The sequence below is a fragment of the Rhinoraja longicauda genome, chromosome 4 (assembly GCF_053455715.1).
Source record: "Rhinoraja longicauda isolate Sanriku21f chromosome 4, sRhiLon1.1, whole genome shotgun sequence".
In the NCBI taxonomy this organism is placed as follows: domain Eukaryota; kingdom Metazoa; phylum Chordata; class Chondrichthyes; order Rajiformes; family Arhynchobatidae; genus Rhinoraja; species Rhinoraja longicauda.
Window position 1 is genome coordinate 81,318,801 of NC_135956.1, and position 26,835 is coordinate 81,345,635.

Below are 26,835 nucleotides of genomic sequence, written 5' to 3' on the forward strand. Positions count from 1 at the left end.
TGCCAGTTTGAGTACCTGGTTTGCGTTTCCCATTGCTCAACCACTTTCCTAGTCAGGTCAATCATTTAACTTCACTTCCACGAGCTATAACTTTGCCGAACAATCTCTTACGAGAGACTTTATCAAGTGCCTTCCTGACAGCAACTGAAAGCATGCCCATGTCCACTATTTTAGTCACCTCATTAAAACCATCAGTCCTGCTAATCAGTAAGAACCTACCTTTAACAAATTCATCTGGCTCTCTCTGATCAACTAAATGTTTTCAAGGTGTTAAAAAATGTATTCCCATGTGCTCCAAAGTGTGAAAGAGGTTAAAGCTACAAAAATGTGTATTCAACTGCTCTAATGCCTTTTTGCTATGTAACTCTTTGGTTAGATCCAATTTAATGTTAATTTCAATTACATTTGCATTATTTTTAACAAAAATCTCTGAATGCAAATTCTAGTCAAATGGAAAGTAAAACAAGAGCTTCATGTAATTATGAAATCATATTCTTTTACATTACTGTGAATTATTTCCCTTTATGTTTAATAGACAATAGACAATAGGTGCAGGAGTAGGCCATTCGGCCCTTCGAGCCAGCACCGCCATTCAATGTGATCATGGCTGATCATTCTCAATCAGTACGCCGTTCCTGTATTCTCCCCATACCCCTGACTCCGCTATCCTTAAGAGCTCTATCTAGCTCTCTCTTGAATGCATTCAGAGAATTGGCCTTCTGAGGCAGAGAATTCCACAGATTCACAACTCTCTGACTGAAAAAGTTTTTCCTCATCTCCGTTCTAGATGGCCTACCCCTTATTCTTAAACTGTGGCCCCTGGTTCTGGACTCCCCCAACATTGGGAACATGTTTCCTGCCTCTAACGTGTCCAACCCCTTAATAATCTAATACGTTTTGATAAGAAACATTCCATTAAGTAACATTCCATTCAATGTACCAAGTACATGTGATGATTCCTTACCAGATATTCAGTACTAATATGTAGTAAGAAAAGCAAATTATGATAAAAAATATCTTCAATCATTATTTATCAAGCATCTTTTTTTCGGTCACATGTTTGTGCATTGTTGTCACTGCCAACACATAGTCTGCACATAGTCATACAGCGTGGAAGCAGGCTTTTGGTCCAACTTAAGTTGAACAGATTGCCTAAATTGTTCAAATGCAAACTTATACCCAGATCCAAAGATATTCAGATAGCAGATTCATAAATGTGACCCCAACATTATAGTTTGGAACAAAAACAGAAAATGTCAGAAATACTCAGTAGGTTGGACAGCATCTTTGGGGAACGAAACAGTTCAATGACCCTTCATCAGAACATCTTAATATTTCCACCATTGCCTGGAGAAAATCTCCCTTGGTGTCTTTGTCTACATCCCTTTTTGAATTCTCATTTGCAGTATCTGATGACGAACAGTCAGCACAGTGGCGCGGCAGTAGAGTTGCTGCCTTGCAGCGTCAGAGACCCAGGTTTGATCCTGATTATGGGTGCAGCCTGTATGGAGTTTGTACGTTCTCTCCATGACCTGCGTGAGTTTTCTCCAGGTGCTCCGGCTTCCTCCCACACTCCAAAGACACACAGGTTTGTTGGTCAATTGACTGCGGTAATATTGTAAGTTTCATATTTATTTTCATATTTCAGATACAGCGCGGAAACAGGCCTTTTTCGGCCCACCAAGTCCGCTCCGCCCAGCGATCCCCGCACATTAACACTATCCTACACACACTAGGGACAATTTTTACATTTTACCCAGTCAAATTAACCTACATACCTGTACGTCTTTGGAGTGTGGGAGGAAACCGAAGACCCACGCAGGTCACGGGGAGAACGTACAAACTCCTTACAGTACAGCACCCGTACTCAGGATCGAACCTGAGACTCCGGCGCTGCATACGCTGTAAAGCAGCAACTCTACCGTTGCGCCACCGTGCCGCCTTAGTTGTTCCTAGTGTGTAGGATGGTATTAGTGTATGGGATGATCACTGGTCGGCATGGACTCGGTGGGCCGAAGGACCTGTATCCGAACTGTATCTGTAAATTCCAAAGTCTAAAGTAAACTCTAAAAACAGCCATTGATTTGAACTGTTGACCCTATTTTTTATCTCTCGACAGATGAATAGTTTCAGCATTTTCTGTTTTGGTTTCAGATTCCCAACTTCTGCAAGTTTTTTGCTTCAAGTGTTAGTTTAGGAGATGGGAGAGAAAGTCAATTTTCTTTTAAAGCAGAAATGTGGCTGAGGTGCTGAGTATCTGGAAGAAAAACCTTCGATTGCCGGAGCAAGTGACATTGGGTACTTCTGCATTAAGACTACTCATACTCAGTCAACCATGTTGATCAGCCATATCATTAACATGGCCAACACCAGATTCCGGGCACAGATACTCGAGAACAGAGCTCTGCGATGTGAAGAGCTTAGCTGGTAGAAAATCTCCTTGATGTCTTTTTTCTACATCCTTCTTATGTTGTCATCATATGATGATAATGATGATGATGTTGTCTGGTGTAAAGGGTTTCAGCTACATGGAGAGGTTGGATTGCTTTTTCTCGAATGTCGGGAGCTGAGGAGGAACATGAGAGAAGAATATAAAATTATGAGAGGTATAGATAGGGTAGACAGTCAGAACCTTTTCTCCCCAGGGTGGAAATGTCCAGGGTGGAGGTCATACCTATAAGGTGATAGACGGTAAGTTTATTGGAGATGTGCTGGGCAGGATTTTTACACAGCGGGTGTTCGGGGCCTGGAAAGCATTGCCAGGAGTGGTGGTGGAGGCAGATATGATAGTGGTGTTTAAGGTGCTTTTGGATGGGCACATGGAAGTGCAGGGAACAGAGGGATATGGATCACCTATCGGCGGATGAGATCAATTTAATTTGGCATCATGTTTGGCACAAACATTGCTGCACTGTATTGCGTTCTATGAAGAATAATCATTGGTTTGAACTGTTGAGTCTATTTCTCAACCCCAAGCTGCACCCCCCCCCCCCACCCCCATCCACCCCCCCCCCCCCCACCCCCACCCACCCACCCATAGATGCTGCCTGACCTATTCAATAGTTCCAGATTTTTAAAATATATATATATATTTCCAGCTTCCGCTATTTTTTTCCAAGTGGTCAAGTTTGGGAAAAGTTTCAAGGATGTGCTCGATCCCTACTTGATAACATAACATTCTTACTGACTCCAATGAATTCCTGGTAAATTGAAAGAGGAGACGAAGCATTTGGGACCGTATTGAGATCCTTAAGCCCATGAATTGGAAACACCAAGAAGCCTTGTACAAGTAGCAAAAGGAAATCTACACCTCAGATTACCCACCTACTACCCTCTTGGATATTCCCTACCCCTTCTGGAAATAGTCTGCTTTTCCAACTACATGCTCTAACCTTATCAGAGTCCACAGTACCCTAGAGTTGATACAAGTCATTCTTGATCCAAAAGGATAGCCTGGGATTAAGAGTGCGTCATTCCGTAAACTCTTCAAGATAAAAAGCATAAATGCCCCACTCATTTCTCAGCAAACCTGCAGATAGACAATAGACAATAGACAATAGACAATAGGTGCAGGAGTAGGCCATTCGGCTTTTCGAGCCAGCACCACCATTCAATGTGATCATAGCTGATCATTCTCAATCAGTACCCCGTTCCTGCCTTCTCCCCATACCCCCTGACTCCGCTATCCTTAAGAGCTCTATCTAGCTCTCTCTTGAATGCATTCAGAGAATTGGCCTCCACTGCCTTCTGAGGCAGTGAATTCCACAGATTTACAACTCTCTGACTGAAAAAGTTTTTCCTCATCTCAGTTCTAAATGGCCTACCCCTTATTCTTAAACTGTGGCCCCTGGTTCTGGACTCCCCCAACATTGGGAACATGTTTCCTGCCTCTAACGTGTCAAACCCCTTAATAATCTTATATGTTTCGATAAGATGGGGCATAAATATGGCCTTGCCAAAGCTGCTCACATCTCAAGGCAGTTTTGTTTTAATGCTTCTAGCCCATGATTTGCCTTTCAAAAATAACACGTGTATTTGTTTGAGGAAGTCAATGAGGTTGTGGCTATTACGTTTGAAAAAAATGAACATTTAATTATTCCTTATCATTTTATGCTATATTTAAAAGGTAGCTTTTAAAAATTTAACATTAGTTTCTTCTTCAGTTTGGTTTCTTAATTGTTGCATGATTTGAAGTATTAAGAGGTTAATGTGCCTTCATGGCTTTTATTATATAAATGAGAATTCAAAGGGGATGTGGGAAAAGATACGAAGGGAGTCCTTCACCTGGCATTGAGGGGAATATCAAAATGTTCTTTTATTTATAGTGTAAAGCCTTTATAACTTGCTCCTGTGATGCATTTTGAATTCATGGTTCTCCTTTGTGACATTCATGTGTTCACGTCTTACATAAATAAATCGTTTGCCTCAGAAAATCTGAAATCTTTTTAAAGGATATTTATGAAAACATCAAGATTTTTAATGCTGAATTAGAAATATATTGAGTGCATAGAATTATGCTTTTAATAGATGACTGGCAGTGAGGTGGCAGTGAGGTGGCAGTGTGAGCAGTGAGGTGGCACATAAATAATCATGCTACAGTGAAATATCCCAGTATGAAAGACTCATGGTATTCCCTGTCAGGGAAAAGTGTGAACCTATTTTTAAAAGGCAGCAGAGTTAGTAGAAAATTAAGAAGTTAAGAAAGTTAGTAGAGTTCTCAAGACTGTGGAGGCCAAGTCAGTAGATATTTTTTAAGGCAGAGATAGATAGATTCTTGATTATAATAATAATATATTCCTTTATTTGTCCCACACTGGGGAAATTTACAGGATTAGTACAGGTGTCAGAGGTTATGAGGAGAAAGCAGGAGAATGGGGTTAGGAGGGAGAGATAGATCAGCCATGATTGAATGGCGGGGTAGACCTGATGGGCTGAATGGCCTAGTTCTACTCCTATTCCTTATGAACAAGTTCATTGGGAAGCATATAGTGGTTTGCAAGTTGAACCTGGGGAGCTTGGGGCATTCTGCAAAAGCTGATGGGTTTCAACGTGAGCAACTTTTTTCAAACATTGTTTCCATCATTTATTTGAGCACTGCTGACCGCTTGTTTGATGTGCATATCCTCTGTGCAATCTGAGGGGAGTCAGACGTGATGGCTACTTTGCCAGATAATTGTGTCAATGATTTAAATTTAAATGTGACAAATCACAAAAAACATTGTGCCTGTAGTAAAGGTGAGCTCTAATTTGGGGGAAAGCCTCTGACATCATTTTTGCATTAGCTCGCAAGAGAGCTGTGACCTCTTTTAGTGGTGGCATTGGCGGGGGGCAAGAAATCAAGGTCAAAGGTCACTCAATACAGAGTTGTGGACCTATGATAAGTGCTTGAACCTACTTATGGCATCAGAAAAGTCTGATGTCAGTCCATCCACTTCTCGTCGTCTCAGTAAGGAATTGGAAACCGTCAGGGAAGCATATTGAGATAGATTATGTCTCTGCAATAATGTAAGATAACAGGGAATCAACAGTCATATTTCCCTTGCTTGTGGAATTCACTGCCATCTGTGGAACTTACACTGGAAGCGATGTAGAAATTTTCACCGCCATGAGTCTCACACATTTGCAGAGAAAGCCTCTGCTGTCTCTTGTGATGAATAGCTAAAGGAAACAAACAAAAGATCCGTTTTTAGGCACCATGTTATAGGAAAGATGTTGTCAAGCTAGAAAGGGTCCAGAGAAGATTTATGAGGATGTTGTCAGGATTCGAGGGCCTGAGCTGTGGGGAGAAGGTGAGCAGGCTAGGACTCTATTCCTTGGAGCGCAGGAGGATGAGGGGTGATCTTATAGAGGTGTACAAAATCATGAAAGGAAATATATCGGGTAGACGCGAGAGTCTCATGCCCAGAGTAGGGGAATCAAGAAACAGAGAACAAAGGTTAAAGGTGAGGGGGGAAAGATGTAATAGGAACCCGAAGGCTAACTTTTTCACACAAAGGGCGGTGGATGTATGGAACGAGCTGGCGGAGGAAGTAGTTGAAGCAGATAATATTGCGACATTTAGACAGGTACGTGGATAGGACAGGTTTAGAGGGATCGGGGCCAAACACAGGCAGGTGGGACGAGTGTAGATTGGACAAGTTGGCTGGTGTGGGCAATAGACAATAGACAATAGGTGCAGGAGTAGGCCATTCAACCCTTCGAGCCAGCACCGCCATTCAATGCGATCATGGCTGATCACTCTCAATCAGTACCCCGTTCCTGCCTTCTCCCCATACCCCCTCACTCCGCTATCCTTAAGAGCTCTATCCAGCTCTCTCTTGAAAGCATCCAATGAACTGGCCTCCACTGCCTTCTGAGGCAGAGAATTCCACACCTTCACCACTCTCTGACTGAAAAAGTTATTCCTCATCTCCGTTCTAAATGGCCTACCCCTTATTCTTAAACTGTGGCCCCTTGTTCTGGACTCCCCCAACATTGGGAACATGTTTCCTGCCTCTAATGTGTCCAATCCCCTAATTATCTTATATGTTTCAATAAGATCCCCCCTCATCCTTCTAAATTCCAGTGTATACAAGCCTAATTGCTCCAGCCTTTCAACATACGACAGTCCCGCCATTCCGGGAATTAACCTAGTGAACCTACGCTGCACGCCCTCAATAGCAAGAATATCCTTCCTCAAATTTGGAGACCAAAACTGCACACAGCACTCCAGGTGCGGTCTCACCAGGGCCCGGTACAATTGTAGAAGGACCTCTTTGCTCCTATACTCAACTCTTGTTACGAAGGCCAACATTCCATTGGCTTTCTTCACTGCCTACTGTACTTGCATGCTTCCTTTCAGTGACTGATGCACTAGGACACCCAGATCTCGTTGAACATCCCCTCTTCCTAAACTTCCTAAATTAGCAAATTTGCAGATGATACTAAGTCATTAGCAAATTTGCAGATGATACTAAGTTGGGGGGTAGTGTGAATTGTGAGGAAGATGCAATAAGGCTGCAGGGTGACTTGGACAGGTTGTGTGAGTGGGCGGATACATGGCAGATGCAGTTTAATGTAGGTAAGTGTGAGGTTATTCACTTTGGAAGTAAGAATAGAAAGGCAGATTATTATCTGAATGGTGTCAAGTTAGGAGGAGGGGGAGTTCAACGAGATCTGGGTGTCCTAGTGCATCAGTCAATGAAAGGAAGCATGCAGGTTCAGCAGGCAGTGAAGAAAGCCAATGGAATGTTGGCCTTCGTAACAAGAGGAGTTGAGTATAGGAGCAAAGAGGTCCTTCTACAGTTGTACCGGGCCCTGGTGAGACCGCACCTGGAGTACTGTGTGCAGTTTTGGTCTCCAAATTTGAGGAAGGATATTCTTGCTATGGAGGGCGTGCAGCGTAGGTTCACTAGGTTAATTCCCGGAATGGCGGGACTGTCGTATGTTGAAAGGCTGGAGCGATTGGGCTTGTATACACTGGAATTTAGAAGGATGAGGGGGGATCTTATTGAAACATATAAGATAATTAGGGGATTGGACACATTAGAGGCAGATAACATGTTCCCAATGTTGGGGGAGTCCAGAACAAGGGGCCACAGTTTGAGAATAAGGGGTAGGCCATTTAGAACGGAGATGAGGAAGAACTTTTTCAGTCAGAGGGTGGTGAAGGTGTGGAATTCTCTGCCTCAGAAGGCAGTGGAGGCCAGTTCGTTGGATGCTTTCAAGAGAGAGCTGGATAGAGCTCTTAAGGATAGCGGAGTGAGGGGGTATGGGGAGAAGGCAGGAACGGGGTACTGATTGAGAGTGATCAGCCATGATCGCATTGAATGGCGGTGCTGGCTCGAAGGGCTGAATGGCCTACTCCTGCACCTATTGTCTATTGTCTATTGTCTATTGTCTATTGTCTATTGACACCATTCAGATAATAATCTGCCTTTCTATTCTTACTTCCAAAGTGAATAACCTCACACTTATCTACATTAAACTGCATCTGCCATGTATCCGCCCACTCACACATCCTGTCCAAGTCACCCTGCAGCCTTATTGCATCTTCCTCACAATTCATATCATATCATATCATATCATTATATCATATATATACAGCCGGAAACAGGCCTTTTCGGCCCTCCAAGTCCGTGCCGCCCAGTGATCCCCGTACATTAACACTATCCTACACCCACTAGGGACAATTTTTACATTTTACCCGCCAATTAACCTACATACCTGTACATCTTTGGAGTACACACTACCCCCCAGCTTAGTATCATCTGCAAATTTGCTAATGGTACTTTTAATCCCTGTTAAAAGTTGGGCCGAAGGGCCTGTTTCCACACGGAATGACTCTGTGATTCTAACCAGAAATGATGGAAATGTACAATGGCTCTTGGGATATGAAATAGCCAAAAGAAAGTATTAATCGGCAACAAAATTATTACAATATACTCAGAAGGCAGTCTTTTAATTTACCTCCACCCATTCCAGTTACCAAACAACTATGAACTTCTTCCTTATAACAACATTCCATTTGAAAGTGAGATCAAAGGAGCAAGAAGAAGTGATTCACTGTTAGATATTCGTGGAGCATTTAAATATAGGTTGCAAGCAACAAAGGACATTCCGGATGTCAACACTGCATTTGGACGTAGATTGCAATGTGATACACAGGGACAGTAATTTACTAAGAAGTCTTTCTGATCCATTTACTGCTTCTGGTCAATTTATTATTTCTAAAGTTAAACAGGTGCAGGTGGGAAAATAATTGTCACGTGTCAATTATTCTGCCCAAGAAATAATCTGTACGTTAAGTTTTATCATATGTACCGATGTTCTGGAAATCAACTATTTACCTAAAATTTATGGTTCTAAATGGCCTACCCCTTATTCTTAAACTGTGGCCCCTGGTTCTGGACTCCCCCAACATTGGGAACATGTATCCTGCCTCTAACGTGTCCAACCCCTTAATAATCTTATACGTTTCGATAAGATTCCCTCTCATCCTTCTAAATTCCAGTGTATACAAGCCTAGTCGCTCCAGTCTTTCAACATATGACAGTCCCGCCATTCCGGGAATTAACCTAGTAAACCTACGCTGCACGCCCTCAATAGCAAGAATATCCTTCCTCAAATTTGGAGACCAAAACCGCACACAGTACTCCAGGTGCGGTCTCACTAGGGCCCTGTACAACTGCAGAAGGACCTCTTTGCTCCTATACTCAACTGCTCTTGTTATGAAGGCCTACATTCTATTGACTTTCTTCACTGTCTGCTGTACCTGCATGCTTCCTTTCAGTGACTGATGCACTAAGACACCCAGATCACGTTGTATGTCCCCTTTTCCTAACTTGACACCATTCAGATAATAATCTGCCTTCCTATTCTTACCACCAAAGTGGATAACCTCACACTTATCTACATGAAACTGCAGTTGCCATGCATCCGCCCACTCACACAACCTGTCCAAGTCACTCTGCAACCTCATAGCATCTTCCTCACAGTTCACGCTGTCACCTAGGAATGCCATCAACCACAAAGGTTTCCTATTCCATCAGCGTATGCCTGATCTTTAGCTGCAAGTAGACCTTCCTACAAGTGTGAGAATGTTTTCCTGGCAGCTACCACAATGCCTTTGTCCTTCCGGCTTTCACACGTTCTGATCAATTTGGTTGTTAGGAGATGGCTGCTGAAAGACAAGAGATCCCACTTTTGTTTTTAGTTTAGTTTAGTTTTGAGTTACAGCATGGAAACAGACCCTTTGGCCCACCGGGTCTACACCGCCCAGCGGTCCCCGCATATTAACACTACCCTACACCCACTAGAGACCATTTTTACATTTACCAAGCCAATTAACCTACAACCCTGTACGTCTTTGGAGTGTGGAGGAAACCAAAGATCTTGGAGAAAACCCACGAGGTCACGGGGAGAACGTACAAACACCATACAGACAGCACCTGTAGTCGAACCTGGGTCTCCGGCGCTGCATTCGCTGTAATGTGGCAACTCTACCGCTGCACAAACCGTGGCCGCAGTTAAACTGTGATAGACACAAAATGCTGGAGTAACTCAGCGGGACAGGCATCCAATTCACTGGATGGATTTAAGAGAGAGTTAGATAGAGCTCTGGGGGCTAGTGGAATCATGCGATATGGGGAGAAGGCAGGCACAGGTTACTGATTGTGGATGATCAGCCATGATCACAATGAATGGCGGTGCTGGCTTGAAGGGCCAAATGGCCTCCTCCTGCACCTATTTTCTATGTTTCTATGTTTCTATATCCCCAGGAACTACCATGCCACTTGTGGGCCTTCTCCACAATATGGATACAATAGCATAAGGGTTATGTTATTAGTATTCGCCATGCACCACTGATCTACGGACATGAGTCTCAATTCTACCATGGCAGCTGGGGAGTTTAAAGTCAACTAATTATATCAATGTGGACTGAAGAATAACAAGCATCCACACTAGGAACCTTGAAACAATCAGATTGTCATAAAACTCCATCTGGTTCACGAATGTTCCCCAGGGTAGGAAATCCGGCTTCCTTATCTGTTCTGGTCTCTCCCTCATTCCAGACCCACTAATGCGCTAGAGTCATAACTGCTTCAACCCAGGGCCAATTAAGGTCTTAAACTGGAACAAGGCCAATTTTTGAGGCACTACGCTGGGACTTGGAGAGTTGAATTGGTGAATTTGTTTGTGGGTAGAGGGATGGCTGCCAAGTGGGAGGCTTTCAAAAGTGAGGCAGCGAGAGTAGTTATTCTATTCGGGGAAGGGCAAGGCTGGTAAATCTAGTGAACCCTGGTCGACGAGAGTTGTTGAGAGTCTGGTCAGGAAAAGGAGAAGCCATATATCAGACGAAGACAGGCAAATCCCTCAGCGAGTTTGAGATGTAGGAGTACACTGAAGAAGGCAATTAGGAGGGTAAAAAGAAAACAAGAAATGTATCTAGCAGGCAAACCAAAAGGAAATCCTGAGAGATTCTACCTGTACATTCAGAGGAAAAGGGGGCTGGGGAGAGAGAATATGTCCCCTTGAAGATCAGCTTCGCTGTCTTTATGTGGAACCACAAGAGATGGGGGAAGATATTAACTGAATATTCCTCATTCGTTTTTGCTGAGAAGATCATGGAAGCTAAGGAATTGTGGCATATGAGTTGTGATGTCTTAGATGTCTACCAAAACGGAGGTATTAACAGTTTTAAAGTGCATTAAAGTAGAAATATCCCCAGGATCGGACCTTGTGGGATGCAAGTAAAGAAATTGTGGAGGCCTTTGCAGAGATGCTTACTTCCTCTTTAGGCATACGTGAAGTACTACAGGCAGTGAGTCTGATGTCAGTGGTGGGAAAGTTGTTGGAGGGGATTCTGAGGGGCAGGAATTATGAGCATTTGTATAGGCAGGTACTGATTGGAGATAGTCAGCAGAGCTTTGTGCAGGGGAGATTACACCTCACAAATCTGATAGAGCTTTTTGAAGAGACTACCGAGAGGATTGATGAGGGAAAGGCGGTTTATATTATCTACATGAACATTACCCAAGCCTTTGACAAGGGCCCGTGTGGTATGCTAGTTTGGAAGAATAGATTGCATGGAATCCAAGGTGAGGTAGCCAATTGGTTTTAAAATTGGCTTGGTGGAAGGAGTCAAAGGTAGTTATTTGAGATTGTTTTTTTCAACTAGAGGTCTATGACCAGTAATGTGTCACAAGGCTCCGTGCTGGGTCCACTGCTTTTTGTTATCTACATTAATTATCTGGATGAACATATAGTTAACATTGTTGGTGAATTTGCAGCTGACCCCAAAATTGGCATTACATTAGCGAGAAAGGATATCCATGTTTACAACAGGATGGGGTTCTGTTGGGAAAGTGGGTCAAGGAATGGCAAATGGAATTTAACTCCGACAAGTCTGAGGTGTCGCACTTTGGTATATCAAACCAGAACAGAGCTTACACAGAAATTCTAGAGCCCAGGAGAGTGTTGCACAATGAGAAAGATCTGGAAGTACAGGAGCATAGTCGTCTGAATGTGGCAACTCAGGTAGACAGTCTGATGAAGAGGGCCTTTGGCATGCTGACCTTCAATGGGAAGGGTACTGAGCACAAAAATCGGGGCATCATAATACAGCTGTACAGGTTGTTGATGAGGTCACCCTTGTAGTACTATGTGCAATTCTACACAATGCCATTTGGCTCAACTCAAGAAGGGACTCAACCTGAAACGTCACCCATTCCTTCTCTCCAGAGATGCTGCCTGTCCCTCTGAGTTACTCCAGATTTTGTGTCTATCTTCGGTTTAAACCAGCATCTGCTGGTTCCCTTATACACACTCAGTTTGGAGACAGGAATTGATAGGTTCTATGGGATCGTTGTTGGGGCCCGAGCAGTTCACAATCTATATCTGTTGATCCAAGTATAATGAGTCTTTTTGATGACACAAATCTGGGTGACAGTGTGGGTCGCAAAGAAAATGCTGAGAAGTGGATGTAGAAGGAATAAATGAATGGGTGAACAAATGGCATATGGAACATAATGTGGATTATACAAAGTTGTCTACTTTAATATAAAATAAAAAACATTGAGTAACTCAGCGGGACAGGCAGCATCTCTGGAGAGAAGGAATGGGTGACATTTCAGGTCGAGACCCTTCTTGAGTTGAGCCAAATGGCATTGTTGCATGCTGTATGGGTCTATGACTCTATGTCTCCAACTCAATTTGAGATGTGCAACAAATGCCAGTTTTGCCAGTGGAATACACATCCTTAAACAAACGCTTTAGCTACATTGACCATTTGATTAATTTCCTGCAGATCCATGGGATGCCAGGACGAGTTTGTTGTGTCCATTGTAGATTTGATCAAGATCTGCATGCAATCAATCAAATGCAGATTCGTACTCTTTCCTTGATAAAGACATCTTCAGATCAGGCACTTATACTTGGAACAGGGGCCTCCAAACTCTCTGAAGTGTACACAGTGAAGCTTTGATGTCCATCAGTGCACAGACTGCCCTTTGCTTACGTTTCACTCGTGTTTCATGATAGCCTTTCCAGTCCTACAACTGCAACAAGCTGAGTAGAAATTGAACAATTCTGTGGCATCTAATGCAGACTCTCAACTCATGAGAGTTGTCTCCTCCAGCTGCCCCTGCTGAGTAATGAGTGATCTACCAAAGGACAATCCGACCATGTCTTATTGCAGCCACCAACTTTTGGTACCTAAGTTGATCTATTGTGCGCACATGTCATGTGGCAACACATTCTGAAAGTGAACAAACTCATCTGAGGCGGAACCATTTTTGGACCACTGCATGTTATGTTTGAAGGGTAAAGACCACCTGGGAAATTTGAGATATTAATTAGAACTGTCAAGTCAAGAACATTTTAAGTTCATTTTCATCCACAGTTTTGCTGCAAGTTGACTTCATATCCAAGTGAGTGTCAGATGCATTGGAGACGGATAATGTAGAATTCTGTCAGCAGGTTGCTTTGCAGCCTCACCTCCGATCACCAGTGTAGTTTATCTTCCAATCACCTCCTCTGCAGATGTAAGGAGACTAAGGAAAAAGGAAAAAAAAAAAAAAAAAAGGAGTAGAGTGTTTTTTAGTCCCTCCCTGATATTCTGAGTGTTTTTCCCCTGCAGGGAGCCAAAATAGAGATCTGAGAGTAAGATAAATGTAACATGTCAGGAAATGGATGGAGAGTTTTTATTGAAGAGCAAGTTTAACATTGCCTAAGGATGAAGCTGAGTTCCACTGATGTTTGAACAAATGGGGAAGATGGGGCTTTGGGGAAGGAAATGGGTGGTTGCAGATAAGGATGATGGGCAGAGAAGGTTAGGAGTCCAATTGAAGACGCCCCAATCCTTGGGATTGAGTAAGAATACAAATATATTTTGATTAGAAATATGGATCACTATTGTCAAGTCAAGTCAAGTTTATTTGTCACATACACATACACGATGTGCAGTGAAATGAAAGTGGCAATGCCTGCAGATTGTGCACAAAAAAGAATTACAGTTACATATAAATAAAGTTAATAAAGTTACTATAGTGTAGACAAAAATTAGTCTCTGGAGTTATAAAAGTTGACAGTCCTGATGGCCTGTGGGAAGAAACTCCGTCTCATCCTCTCCGTTTTCACAGCGTGACAGCGGAGGCGTTTGCCTGAACGTAGCATCTGGAACAGTCCATTACTGGGGTGGCAGGGGTCCCTCATAATCTTGCTTGCTCTGGAACTGCACCTCCTGATGTATAGGTCCTGCAGGGGGACGAGTGTAGTTCCCATGGTGCGTTCTACCGAACGCATTACTCTCTGCAGGGCCATCCTGTCCTGGGCAGAGCTGTTCCCAAACCAGACTGTAATGTTGCCGGACAGGATGCTCTCTACAGCCCCAGAGTAGAAGCAATGAAGGATCCTCAGAGACACTCTGAATTTCCTCAGCTGTCTAAGGTGGTAAAGGCGCTGCTTTGCCTTACCCACCAGTGCGGCGATGTGCGTTGCCCATGTCAGATCCTCTGTGATGCGGACTCCCAAGTATTTAAAACTGCTCACCCTATCCACAGTAGACCCATTTATCTCCAGTGGCGTGTACATCCTTGGATGTTTAGCCCTTCTAAAGTCCACAATCAGCTCCTTAGTTTTTGTGACATTCAAGAGGAGACATTAAACCATCTTTAATGGCATTAGTTGCCTTCTCAAGGCAGCACATCCTGTAGATCCCTTGGATGTTGGGAAGGTCAATATCAATGATTTTGCTGTGGTGACACAATTTTTAAGTCCTATTTGTATGTAAGATATTTGTTTTAAATGTCAAAAATACACACCATATATTATTTATTGTATTATATTTTCCTAATTACAAGAAAGATAACTCCATTTCAGTTTGAAATCCTGAATGTGTGAAAATTTATGATCCTGAAAGGTCCATTTCAGTGGAAATCCTGAATGTGTGAATATTTGAATATAGATACTGGGACAGGAGATCTTCAAATGAGTTGCCAGCCACATTATGCTGAAATAGATTTGTGAGATAGATTATTATTTACATGCTCAACACCAGACTCCCAAAGCAGACACTCTATGTCAAGTTATGTAGCAAATCCAAGGATCTGCTCAAAGCTTCCTTAAAGAAATGCAACATCTCCACTAACCTTGGGAATGGGGACACAAGGAACTGCAGATGTTGGAAACTTCAACAAAACACAAAGTGCTAGAGAAACTCAGTGGGTCAAGCAACATCTGTGGAGGAAACAAAAAGACAACATTTTGGGTCTGTCTAACTAAGGGTCCTATTTGAAACATTATCTATCCATCCACAGATTTTGCTTAACTTGCTGAGTTTCTCCATTACTTTGTGTTTTGTTGAAGTTTCCAACATCAGCAGTTCCTCGTGACTCCATTCCCAAGGTTAGTGGAGATGTTGCACTTCTTTAAGGAAGCTCTTAGGTATGTCTGATCTATGATCATCACAGTGGAGAAGAGACATTGGGATGTACTTAGAACTTCCATGCCTCAGAAACACATGGAAACCCCGTATAAGTGGCAAAGGAGTGCACCATTCACATCTACCCACCTCAGTGTGGTACCAGCCACCTCCTGTACCATCTACATATAGAACTGTCCACAGATCCTACATTGACCCCATTATCCAACATAGAACCCATAAAACCGGAGTTGATCAGTGATTGCCTAAGTAATAGAAGACAACCTCTGTTTATCTGTTTCTTGATTTCCCAACATGACTTTTTAACCCCTTCTTACCATTGTATAAGCTTGCCAGAAACATTTTTCTCCCTTTCTCATTCTTTCTATCCTTTTCCCTTGATACTCCATGTGGATCTGGGGCCAAACCTGAGGCACAAACTATCTGATAATTGCAACAATTACCTTCTATGCCAACAACAATGAAGAAAGATAGAGGAAACTGTTGCTTGGAGTCACAAGTGCTGGGCAGAGGAAGGCTAAAGTATAGAGAGTGGAAAACTGGTGCTTGAGTGAGGACTAAGTATGAGGCCTGGGGCGGAATACAGTGGTAATTATGTGACACAACTTCCTAGAAATATTATGTTACCAAATGTTAAATTTCAATAATGAATAAAAAATAGAGATTGGAATGCTATTTTAGTAGATGCACGGATGCTGATCACAAAGCCTAGACAATTATTTTATTTTGTATAAATCACATCCTTGATCATTTTGGAGTGCCTGTGCATGGTGGAACTTATCTGTGTTGAATGACAATATACAACATTATTTTTTAAATGATTGCCAACCTCACTTATTATTTCCTTGAAGAGAGATCCACGAAGGAATAACACATTGAGATTTATTAATGTAAGTTTTAAAAGATGAGAACTGGTTTTTTTTAAGACGGAGGGAATCACTTATACCTGCCATTTAAAAATACAGATGCCGTTTATTTAATGTCACTGGGGATGACCAATAAATAATGGCCTTGTCTGCAATGCCCAGATCCTAAAGTAAATACAGAGTTCAAAGGTGGGAAAGTTGGGAGCTAGCCAGGCTTTGAAGCTGATATACTGGAGAGGTCAAAGTGTCCTCAGAGACTCCAGTAGCAACAACCAGGTGTTTGTTGGTGGTCTTGATTCCTCAGTGGCTTCTGTGAAGATGGCAGTGCTAAAGTAACGTTAGGAACTCAGGTGCAGTGGCGTAGCTGGTAGAGCTGCTGCCTCACATCGCCAGAGATCTGGGTTTGATCCTGACCTCAGGTGCTGTGTGTGTGAACAATCACATTCTTCCTGTGACTGTGTAGGTTCCCCCCCAGGTGCTCCACTTTCTTCCCAAATCCTAAAGGTTAATTGGCCACTGTAAATTGACCCAGAGTGTAGGAAGTAGACACAAAAGTGGGATAAGATAGGATTAGTGTGAACGGGTGATCGATAGTCTGCGTGAACAAGGTGGGCCAAAGGACCTTTTCTATGCTGCATCTTTCAATCATTAATTATTTGACGCCATTTGGCTGGTATTTTAATAGCCCAGGTATCAAAAAGAGAGGTGAGAAAGTTCCAAATGTGTTATCCCTCGTTTTCCAATTTGATTCAGGAAATGTGCCTTTAGGTTGGAAATTCAGAAATATCGCAATTCACAAATAAAATGGGAAGAAAAGAGTAACCACAACATTTACGTTTGGGGTGGGTGAGTGGGGGGGGGGGGGGTAGTGGTGTGTATCAATGGAGACAGGGTAGATCAAAGGACCAAGTATGAGTTTGTCAAAGTGAATCTACGTGAATTTGTGATGGAACACCATTTCCAATTAATCTTTCTACATTCACTGTGATCAATGTTGTTCTCATGGAGTTTCAGGAGAAATTCTGCAATTCAAGGCATTGTTACCAAAAGTAAAAGTTTGTAGAATTAAAAGTAATCTTGTGACAGAGGTCGATGATTAGTGGGGAGATAGGAGGAAATCATCAATACATAAATCATCAATAGATACAGGTGCGGAGCCAGAGATCTAATGTTGTGCCTCTATTTAAGAAGGGCTGCAAGGAAAAAGCCTGAAAACCATAGATTAGTGAGCCTACCATCTGTGGCTAGCAGGTTACTGGTGAGGATTGGGATAAACAGGAGCTGATTAGGGATGGATTGCATGGTTTTGTACATGGGAGAGTATTGTCTTACAAATCTGAATGAGTTTTCTGAAGAAGTAACCAAAAAAGGTTGATGAGGCCAAAGCCGCAGATGTTTTCTCTGTGGACCTTCGCAAGGCATTTGATAAAGTTCTGCATGGTACGCTGCTGTGGAAGGCAAGATCGTACGGGATCCGGGAGAGCTAACTGATTAGATAGAGTTGATTTAATGGAAGGAAGCTCAGGGTGATAGTGGAAGGTTGTTTTTTTGGACTGGAGATCTGTGACTAGTAGTGTGCCTCAGGGATCATTTGTGTATTTTGGTGTGTGTGGCTTATATCAACGATTTGGATGAGAATGTAGAAGGCGCAATTACTAAGTTTGCAGATGGCACTAAAGTGGGTGGTGTTGTAGGGAGCGAAGATGGTGATCTAAAATTGCAGCAGGATCATCATCAGTTGGGCTAAGGAATGGTTAACGGAGTTTAATACAGGTAAGTGCGAGGTGTGCATTTTGAGAAATCCTTCACAGTGAATGGCAGAGCTCTGGGGTGTGTTGTATATTAGAGGGATCTAGGAGTGCAGGTACATAGTTTCTTGGAAATGTCATCACAGGTAGATAGGGTAGTCAAGAAGGCTTTCGGTACATTGGCCTTCATCAGTCAGAGTACTGAGTATAGAAGTTGGGATGTTTTGATATCGTTGTACAAGACATTGGTGAGGCCACATTTGAAGTATTGTGTTCAGTTTTGGTCACCCTGCTATCCTGGAAGGATTTTGTTTAGCTTGAAAGAATGCAGAGAAGATTTATGAGGATGTTGCCGGGACTTGAGGGCCTGAGCTCTAGGAAGAGGTTGGGCAGGCTATGACTTCATTGCTTTAGCACAGGAGACTGAGGAATCATTTTATGGAGATGTATAAGATCATGAAGGGAATAGATAGGGTGAATGCACAGTCTTTTACTCAGATTGGGGGAATCAAGAAGCAGAGGAGGACATTGGTTAAGGTGTAAGGGGAAACATTTAATAGGAACCTGAAGGTCAATTTTTTCACACAGAGGGTGGTGGGTATATGGAATAAGCTGCCAGAGGAGGTCATTCAGGCAGGTACTATAACAACATTTTAAAAGAAATTTGGACAGGTACGTGGGTAGGAAAAGTTTAGAGGGATATGGGGCAAATGCGGGCAGGTGAGACTAAAATAGATGTGCATTTTGGTCAGCATGGTTTGGATGGGCCGAAGGGTGTGTTTCCATGATGTATGACTCCTCTTATGCCAGCAAACTGGTAGAACAACTTTGGTTTAATGGGGAATTTTGAGTACCACGCTAGGAGTACCCCAAACGGTGCCTCCTAGGGTGACAACCGTGTGAACCTACCACAGTATGCACATTATGCAGTGACTCCACCAACTGAACAGGCCAAGCCTCACCACTTTGAGATATAACAGACGATTGAGCAATTCTCCACATTAAGCAATGACCTTTCTCCAGTGGTTAACTCCCCGAGCCATCCCATCCGTCACAGATCATCGTCACCGGCAGATAGATCAAGAAATTATTTTGTGTGCTGAATGCAATGATGATTAAAGGCTGTAACTTCATGCAAGCCACATATTTGACCAAACTATTTGGGCACAACTACAACACTGCCACCTACTAGAAATGCAGAGATTGCCAAAAGTATGTCTATCCGATCAATTATCCTTCATCAGGTTTATCTGAATCATCATCAAAGCAAAGGAAGAATTCACCAAGATTGCTATCAAATAATACTTAACAAGAACTTCTCACTGATGGTCAGTTTGAGTTCTACACGAGAACTTGGGTCCAGGCTGCATTACAGCTGTTGTTCAAACAAACGCACAAGGATGGGCACTTGATGGTCAGTACAAACTCATTGCTGCACCAATCCAAGACTTTGTAACTCTTTATTAAATCCCAGAGGTGAGGTGAGGTGAACATTATGACCCACGACATTTGACCATATTGCATCATGATGCATTGTGGATTCCGAATAAATCGGGATCATTGATCATCAGGAGAAATCTCTTGAATGCTTGAGTATGTGCCAGGCACAAAGGAAGATGGCTGGAGTCATTGGATGCCAACCATTTCAGCTGAGGGGTTCCTTAAACTTTGCCCTGATCCCATCTATTCATTGGCTTCTTCAACACTTCTCTCCATCATAAAGTCAGATGGGAACTTAGTTTCAGGCACAGTATCACGGTCCATATTCAAACACATTAACCCCTGTAGAGACCCAGTCACAGGACATTCCATGTGGTGTTGTATACAGTCCATTCAAATAACTGCCAGCAAGAGAGGCCATAACCAAGGCCATGATTTTCAGCTGCATTACCATCACCAGGCCCCTTGACACCCGGGTAGTCACAATTGAAAAATAAACATAGGAATGGGTTACTAGAACCTAAATGATCAAAATAGGTGAGTATAAATTTGAATAATATTCCATTGAATGTAGAAAATTGTGGGCAAATTAATCAAAGAATCAAATTCCTCTGGAATATTTAGATCAAGGAAACACAATCATAACATTAGAGAGGCCATTTCAGAAGGAACTCAGGAAATCATTTCAATAAAAGGAAAGTAGAAAGCTGGAAGTTCTGGAAGATGTAGAACAATATATTTTTTGTTAGGTAAGATTTTAGTGATAATGTTGGACATGTTGGGCTCAAACCTCTCCTGCATTGGTGCAGCACCCTCTCCTCCCCCCCTCCCCTCTCCCCCCCTCCCCCCTCCAACTCCCCTACCCCCCTCCCCTCCCCTTCCCCTCCCCCCTTCCCCTCCCCCCATTCCATCCCCCTCAACCCCCCTTATCCTCCCTCCTCCCCCTCCCCCCCTCCCTCCTCCCTCCGTAGGAGATAGATTTAAACTTTAAAATGCAAATAACTTTAAAAATATACACCAATTTCAATGAAACTTCTTCCATTAGCACCAAAGGGACGACGGTGAGTAAGGTGGGCCTAAATTTGTCACGCTATCGTGTACTGTTTTGGCTGTAGGTCAGGAACAAACAAACAAACAAACGAGAATTTTAGTGTATAGATGATACAATTAATTAAATGTGAATGAGGTATAGATTGACCAAATTCAAGTAATTTGCGTAGACTGATCCTCTTTCACTTTTCCTTATTAACAGTACTTTAATAAATTCATAACAGACATGGATAATACAATTCACTAAAAGCCAGTGGAAAGTATGGGCATGTATCTTTTTCATCCAGAGGTGATTGCAGTCCAAAATGCATTGCCTGAAAAGGTGGTTCTCACAAAATTCTCACAAAATTTTAGAAGCATCAGGGCAAGCACTTGATTTGCTAAAGCATACTAGACTATGGACCAAGTACTGACAAATGGGATTCGTGTAGATAGGCACTCAATGGTCAGCTTGGGGTACTGATTGAGAATGATCAGCCATGATCACATTGAATGACGGTGCTGGCTCAAAGGGCTGAATGGCCTCCTCCTGCACCTATTGTTTATTGTCTATTGTCTATTGATATGATGGGCTGAATGAGCTATTTCTGTTCTATAGAGCTATGGCTCTAAAAACAAAAGGCCCCATCCAAAAAGATCATGAATGGACTTTGACATCCACTTTCCCACCCGATTCCGATATCTCTTGACTCAACTGGGTTCCAAAAATCTTTGCAGTATGGCAGCTAAGAAATTTCAGTACACTGGCATGGAGAATTCTGAAGGTTACTAACCCTTTGGGTGAAAAAACGTACAACAATCTTTTATGCAGCATCTTGTCGAATGCCTCTTGAGAATCTAAATAGGCTACATCCATTTGTTTCTCTTGTAAGTCACATCCTCAATTTTTTTTAATGAATTATCAAAAATGATTTTTTGAATCCATGATGGCTCTGCCCATCATTCTTTGCTTTTGTAACTGTTCCATCGTAGAAACATAAAAACATAGAAAATAGGTGCAGGAGGAGGGCCATTCGGCCCTTCGAGCCAGCACCGCCATTCATTGTGATCATGGCTGATCGTCCACAATCAATAACCCGTGCCTGCCTTCTCCCCATATCCCTTGATTCCACTAGCCCCGAGAGCTCTATCTAACTCTCTCTTAAATCCATCCAGTGGTTTGGCTTCCACTGCCCTCTATGGCAGAGAATTCCACAAATTCACAACTCTCTGGATCTTCATTTCCTTTGTAATGCTTTATAATGCTTTATATTACTTTCCTGAGAATTAATATGATGGGTAATAAATCCGTATTCCTTGATCATCTGTGGATCAAACTTCTGGAATTTCCTTCCCAACATCATCGTGGGAATGCCTTCACCACACAGACTACAATAGTTCATAAAGACAGCTTCACAAGGGCTACTGGGACCGGCAATAACGTTTCCAATGATTTTCAAAATGCAGAAATGAATATAATAGGTTAAAGACGGTCTGACACATGGACATTATGTTGTTTTTTATTGATCAGTTACATCCTTTCTATTTTGTAATTTCGAGCCACGCTCTCGCTGTGAAGAATATGGGTGTGTGAGAACTGAAGGGGGTTGAACGAGCGAAGTAGTTCTCATTTAATAAGTGCGAATAAGTGTAAGTTGGTTTTTCTTTAAAACCTTCTGTTACCTTTGCAACATATTTTAACCCTTTCCTTGTTACATTTCCCAGCTTGTTCACCTTCTGAGCATAACTACGGACCATTTCTATCTGCCAATGGTGGTGACAGTGCCTTTTCCTAATTGTAAAATACTGTACATTGACTGGGTTTGAAAAGTTAATAGCCTTTATTTTAAAAAAAGTTAAAACCTTTATTTATCACCACTCTCATCTTGCACTAAAACATTATTGGATGTATTGGATCTTAGTGACAATATCTATCTCTGGCCTCTCTGCAACCATCTGCCTATGACCCCTCCACCCCTTCTCCTTGACTGTGTTCACCTAATATCCTACACACTTTGCCCTGGCTCTTCGCACTTCCAGATTTCTTCCTCCCTCTCCACAATCAGTCCGAAGAAGGCTCCCAACCGAAACATCACCTATCCATGTTCTCCAGAGATGCTGCCTGACCTACTGAGTTACTCCAGCACTTTGTATGGTTTTTTTCCTTTGTAAACCGGCATTCGCAGTCCCTCGTTTCTATATCTATGATAATTTCAGAATTAAACCAGCATTCTGAATTTGATACTTGAATTTCAATTGACAGCTTGGATTGTTCTAACATATGAGTTCATTCTCACATGTATATATGCTACATGTGACTCTCACTCCTGTGGTCCAAAATCCTGCTTTAAAAGGATATCTATAGTACCAATGACCAAGAAGACCAAGTTGACATGCCTCAGTGACGGCTGACCAGTGGTAATCACATCCGTTGTGATGATTATCATCAGTCTGAAGAAGGGTCTCGACCCGAAACGTCACCCATTCCTTCTCTCCTGAGATGCTGCCTGACCTGCTGAGTTACTCCAGCACTTTGTGAATAAATACCTCTGTTGTGATGAAGTGCATTGAGAGGTCGATTATGACACATATTAGCTTCTGCCACTGTAAGGACCTGGACCCACTGCAATTCACCTAATGCCACAATGGATTCAACTGCACATGTGCTCTCCCTAGCTCTCCACTCTGCACTGGACCACTTGGATAATAAGAGCTTGTGCGTCAGGTTGTTCTTCATTGACTACATTATTGTTTAACATCATCGTCCCACCTAAACTTAATATCAAACTCAGGGTACTGGGTCTCTGCTTAGTGCTGTGCAATTGGATCTTAGACTTCCTCATTGACAGATCTCAATCAATGCGAATTGGCCAGAGTACTTCCTCCACGATGACCATCAGCACAGGGATACCTCAAGGCTGTGTTCTCATTCCCTTGCTCTATTCTCTCTCTACCCATGACTGTGCACACCCACCTCCAACACCAATGTTAAATTTGGCGACAATACCACTGATGCTGGATCAATAACAGGTAACGATGGGTCAAAGTGCAGGACAGGGATTGATAATCTGAGTAAATAATGCTGGAACAGCAGTCATGCTCTCAGCACCAGCAACTTAGAAAAGCTGATTGTTGACTGCAGAAAGGAAAAGCCAAGGACCCATGAACCTATCTTCTTCAATGGGGTGGTGATGGAGAGTGTCAATAGTTTGTAGTTCCTGGGCAAGCATAGCTCTGAAGATCTGTCCTGGGCTCAGCACATTGATGCGATCACAAAAAAATCTCCTCAGTGCCTCCAATTTGCAATAAATTGCATGTCACTGAATGGCAGAGACCATACTGACTGGTTGCATTAGGACCTAGCACAGTAACTGAAATAACCAAGAAGGAAGGTGGCTACAGAAAATCGGGGGCATTGCCCGGTCTATCACAGGTATTGACTTTACCCTCAAAGAGATCTACAGGAACCACTGCCTCATAAAGGCAACTGCAATCATCAATGACTCACACCATCCTGGCCATGCTCTTATCTCATTGCTACCATTGGGAAGATGGTACAAGAGCCATACACTGGAATTTAGAAGGATGAGGGGGGATCTTATTGAAACATATAAGATAATTAGGGGATTGGACACATTAGAGGCAGGAAACATGTTCCCAATGTTGGGGGAGTCCAGAACAAGGGGCCACAGTTTAAGAATAAGGGGTAGGCCATTTAGAACGGAGATGAGGAAGAACTTTTTCAGTCAGAGAGTGGTGAATCTGTGGAATTCTCTGCCTCAGAAGGCAGTGGAGGCCAGTTCGTTGGATGCTTTCAAGAGAGAGCTGGATAGAGCTCTTAAGGATAGTGGAGGGGGTATGGGGAGAAGGCAGGAACGGGGTACTGATTGAGAGTGATCAGCCATGATCGCATTAAATGGCGGTGCTGGGGAGAAGGGCTGAATGGCCTACTCCTGCATCTATTGTCTATTGTCTATTGTCTATTGTCTATTGAACCATGAGGTCCAGGTTCAAGAACAGTTTCTTCACATCAACCATCAGGACCAACCAGCAGGAAACATGTTCCCAATGTTGGGGGAGTCCAGAACAAAGGGCCACAGTTTAAGAATAAGGGGGAGGCCATTTAGAACTGAGATGAGGAAAAACTTTTTCAGTCAGAGAGTTGTAAATCTGTGGAATTCTCTGCCTCAGAAGGCAATGGAGGCCAATTCTCTGAATGCATTCAAGGGAGAGATAGATAGAGCTCTTAAGGATAGCGGAGTCAGGAGGTATGGGGAGAAGGCAGGAACGGGGTACTGATTGAGAATGATCAACCATGATCACATTGATTGGTGGTGCTGGCTCAAAGGGCCGAATGGCCTCCTCCTGCGTCTATTGTCTATTGTCTATTGATCATGAAATACACTGCATAGCCCTAACCACAACCTTACCCTAGCATTGATCTACTATGGATTTTGTTTTGGTTGCACCACACACTTCAGTTTACATTCTTATGGTCTAGTTGCCTAGAATCACTGATAAATTATTGTATTATTGATTATTGTATATTTATTTGTTGTGTTATTGGATTAAGAAGCATGTAAAGCTGTAGCAAGTCATTGTTCCATTCCCATTGCATATGACAATGAAACAGTCTTGACTCTTGATTCATAACTTGATGATACTGATCCTTACCTAAGATGGACACAGAGTGCTGGAGTAACTCATCAGGTTGGGCAGCATCTCTGGAGAAAAAGGATGGGTGACATTTCAGGTCGGGGACCTTTCTGCAGACTCCTTACCTAACCATTGTTTCTCTTGACTATTCATCTGTCTCTGTTGTCAGGCTGTTGTAGAACACAGAGGACTGGATAACCAGTCATTTCATCTAACAAAATATTCCGAAGATCATTGTTTTCAGTCTCTGTCACAAATTACTACCCCTACATATTGACTCCATCACTCTCCCCGGCAACCGTATGAAATTTTGGTGTCGCATTTGACCTTGAAGTGCGATAAAACATTACATCTTAACCATGACCTTTTTAACCTCAATAACATTTACTGACACTGACCTCCTCTCACCAATGTGTGGTTGAAACTCTCATTATTACCTCTGGAGGTTGCAAATTTGATCCTCACCTGTCTATCCAGCTATGGGTGTCAGGGGTTATGGGGAGAAGGCAGGAGAATGGGGTTAGGAGATAGAACAGCCATGATTGAATGGCGGAGTAGACTTGATGGGCCAAATGGCCTAATTCGACTCCTACCACTTATGATCTTATGATCCTTCCACCTTCCACCTTCGATAAGTAAGATGTCTTCCAAAACTCTACTACAAAGTTTACTCAAATAGACTCCTATTTGCCCATCATACATTTGCTCCAATTTAAGTAAAACATTGACATTAAAGTTCTAACTCTTTTCATCAAATCCCTCGATGAAATTCTCCCCACAAAACTCTGGAATCTTCTCTGGCCCTAGGGTTCTTTGAGATACTTGTACTTCTCAAATTTGGGTGTAATAATCGTCCTCAAATTGAAATGTTCCACAATTGCCAACGTCTTAAACTATAGGAATCTCTCCATCCCCCAATCACCATAGATCTGCCATTTTTTTTCTTTAAAGCTACTTTTTAAACTATTTCTTTGACATAGGTTTTGGCGACCTGCCCTGGTTTTTTTTTTAGGTTTAAGTTTATTATTGTCATGTGTACCGAGCTCCAGTGAAAAGCTATGTTTTGCGTGCCTACTAAACAGATCAGGTGTACTCTACATCAATACAAACAAGTTAAACTCAAGTACAATAGAGCAAAGAGGAAGATACAGAACAAAGAACATAGTTCTCAGCATTGTCGCCCGTCAGATCCATCGACAAAGTCCAATGTCAACAATAGATGAATTGGACAGTAACCCAACTTTTGGAAGGGCTGTTCAGAAGCCTGATAACAGAGGGGAGGAAGTTCTTCGTCAGTACTTTCAAGCCTCTGCACCTTCTGCAGGAAGATTGATCCTGTGCTAAACACAAGCTGTCTCTGCATCAGTGGATGCATGAAACCTACCAAGACTGACAACATCTACCTACTCTCTGGCATTGCACCTCCTGGAATCAGAAGAGCTGTAGCCAGTCATAAAGAACACCTCAGACAATCAGAGGATGAAAGACACTCCCTATATGACCACCCTTCGCTACCTAAGCGTTTGAAATCAAGCAGAAGTTTCCTCTCTTCTGTCCATCCCCTGCACTGCAGTGCATCGTCCAGAAGGCTCAAACTCTGGGAAGAGAGACGAGAGAAATCTCCGGAGAAATCACACGGCAATCGATCCCTCTGAGAAACTCCCACCAGGGTCCG

General features: G+C 42.7%; 1 long non-coding RNA gene across 1 annotated transcript in view; it reads right to left on the minus strand.

Annotated features, from left to right (window-relative positions):
* Positions 1-1,505: 1,505 nt before the first annotated feature.
* Positions 1,506-26,835, minus strand: part of LOC144592921 (uncharacterized) — a 36,569-nt gene continuing 11,239 nt past the window's right edge. The window contains exons 2-3 of the long non-coding RNA XR_013547191.1: positions 13,477-13,532; positions 1,506-2,566 (exon numbers count right to left, since the gene is read on the minus strand). This is a non-coding gene — a long non-coding RNA (uncharacterized LOC144592921). The remainder of the gene's footprint in view (positions 2,567-13,476; positions 13,533-26,835) is intronic.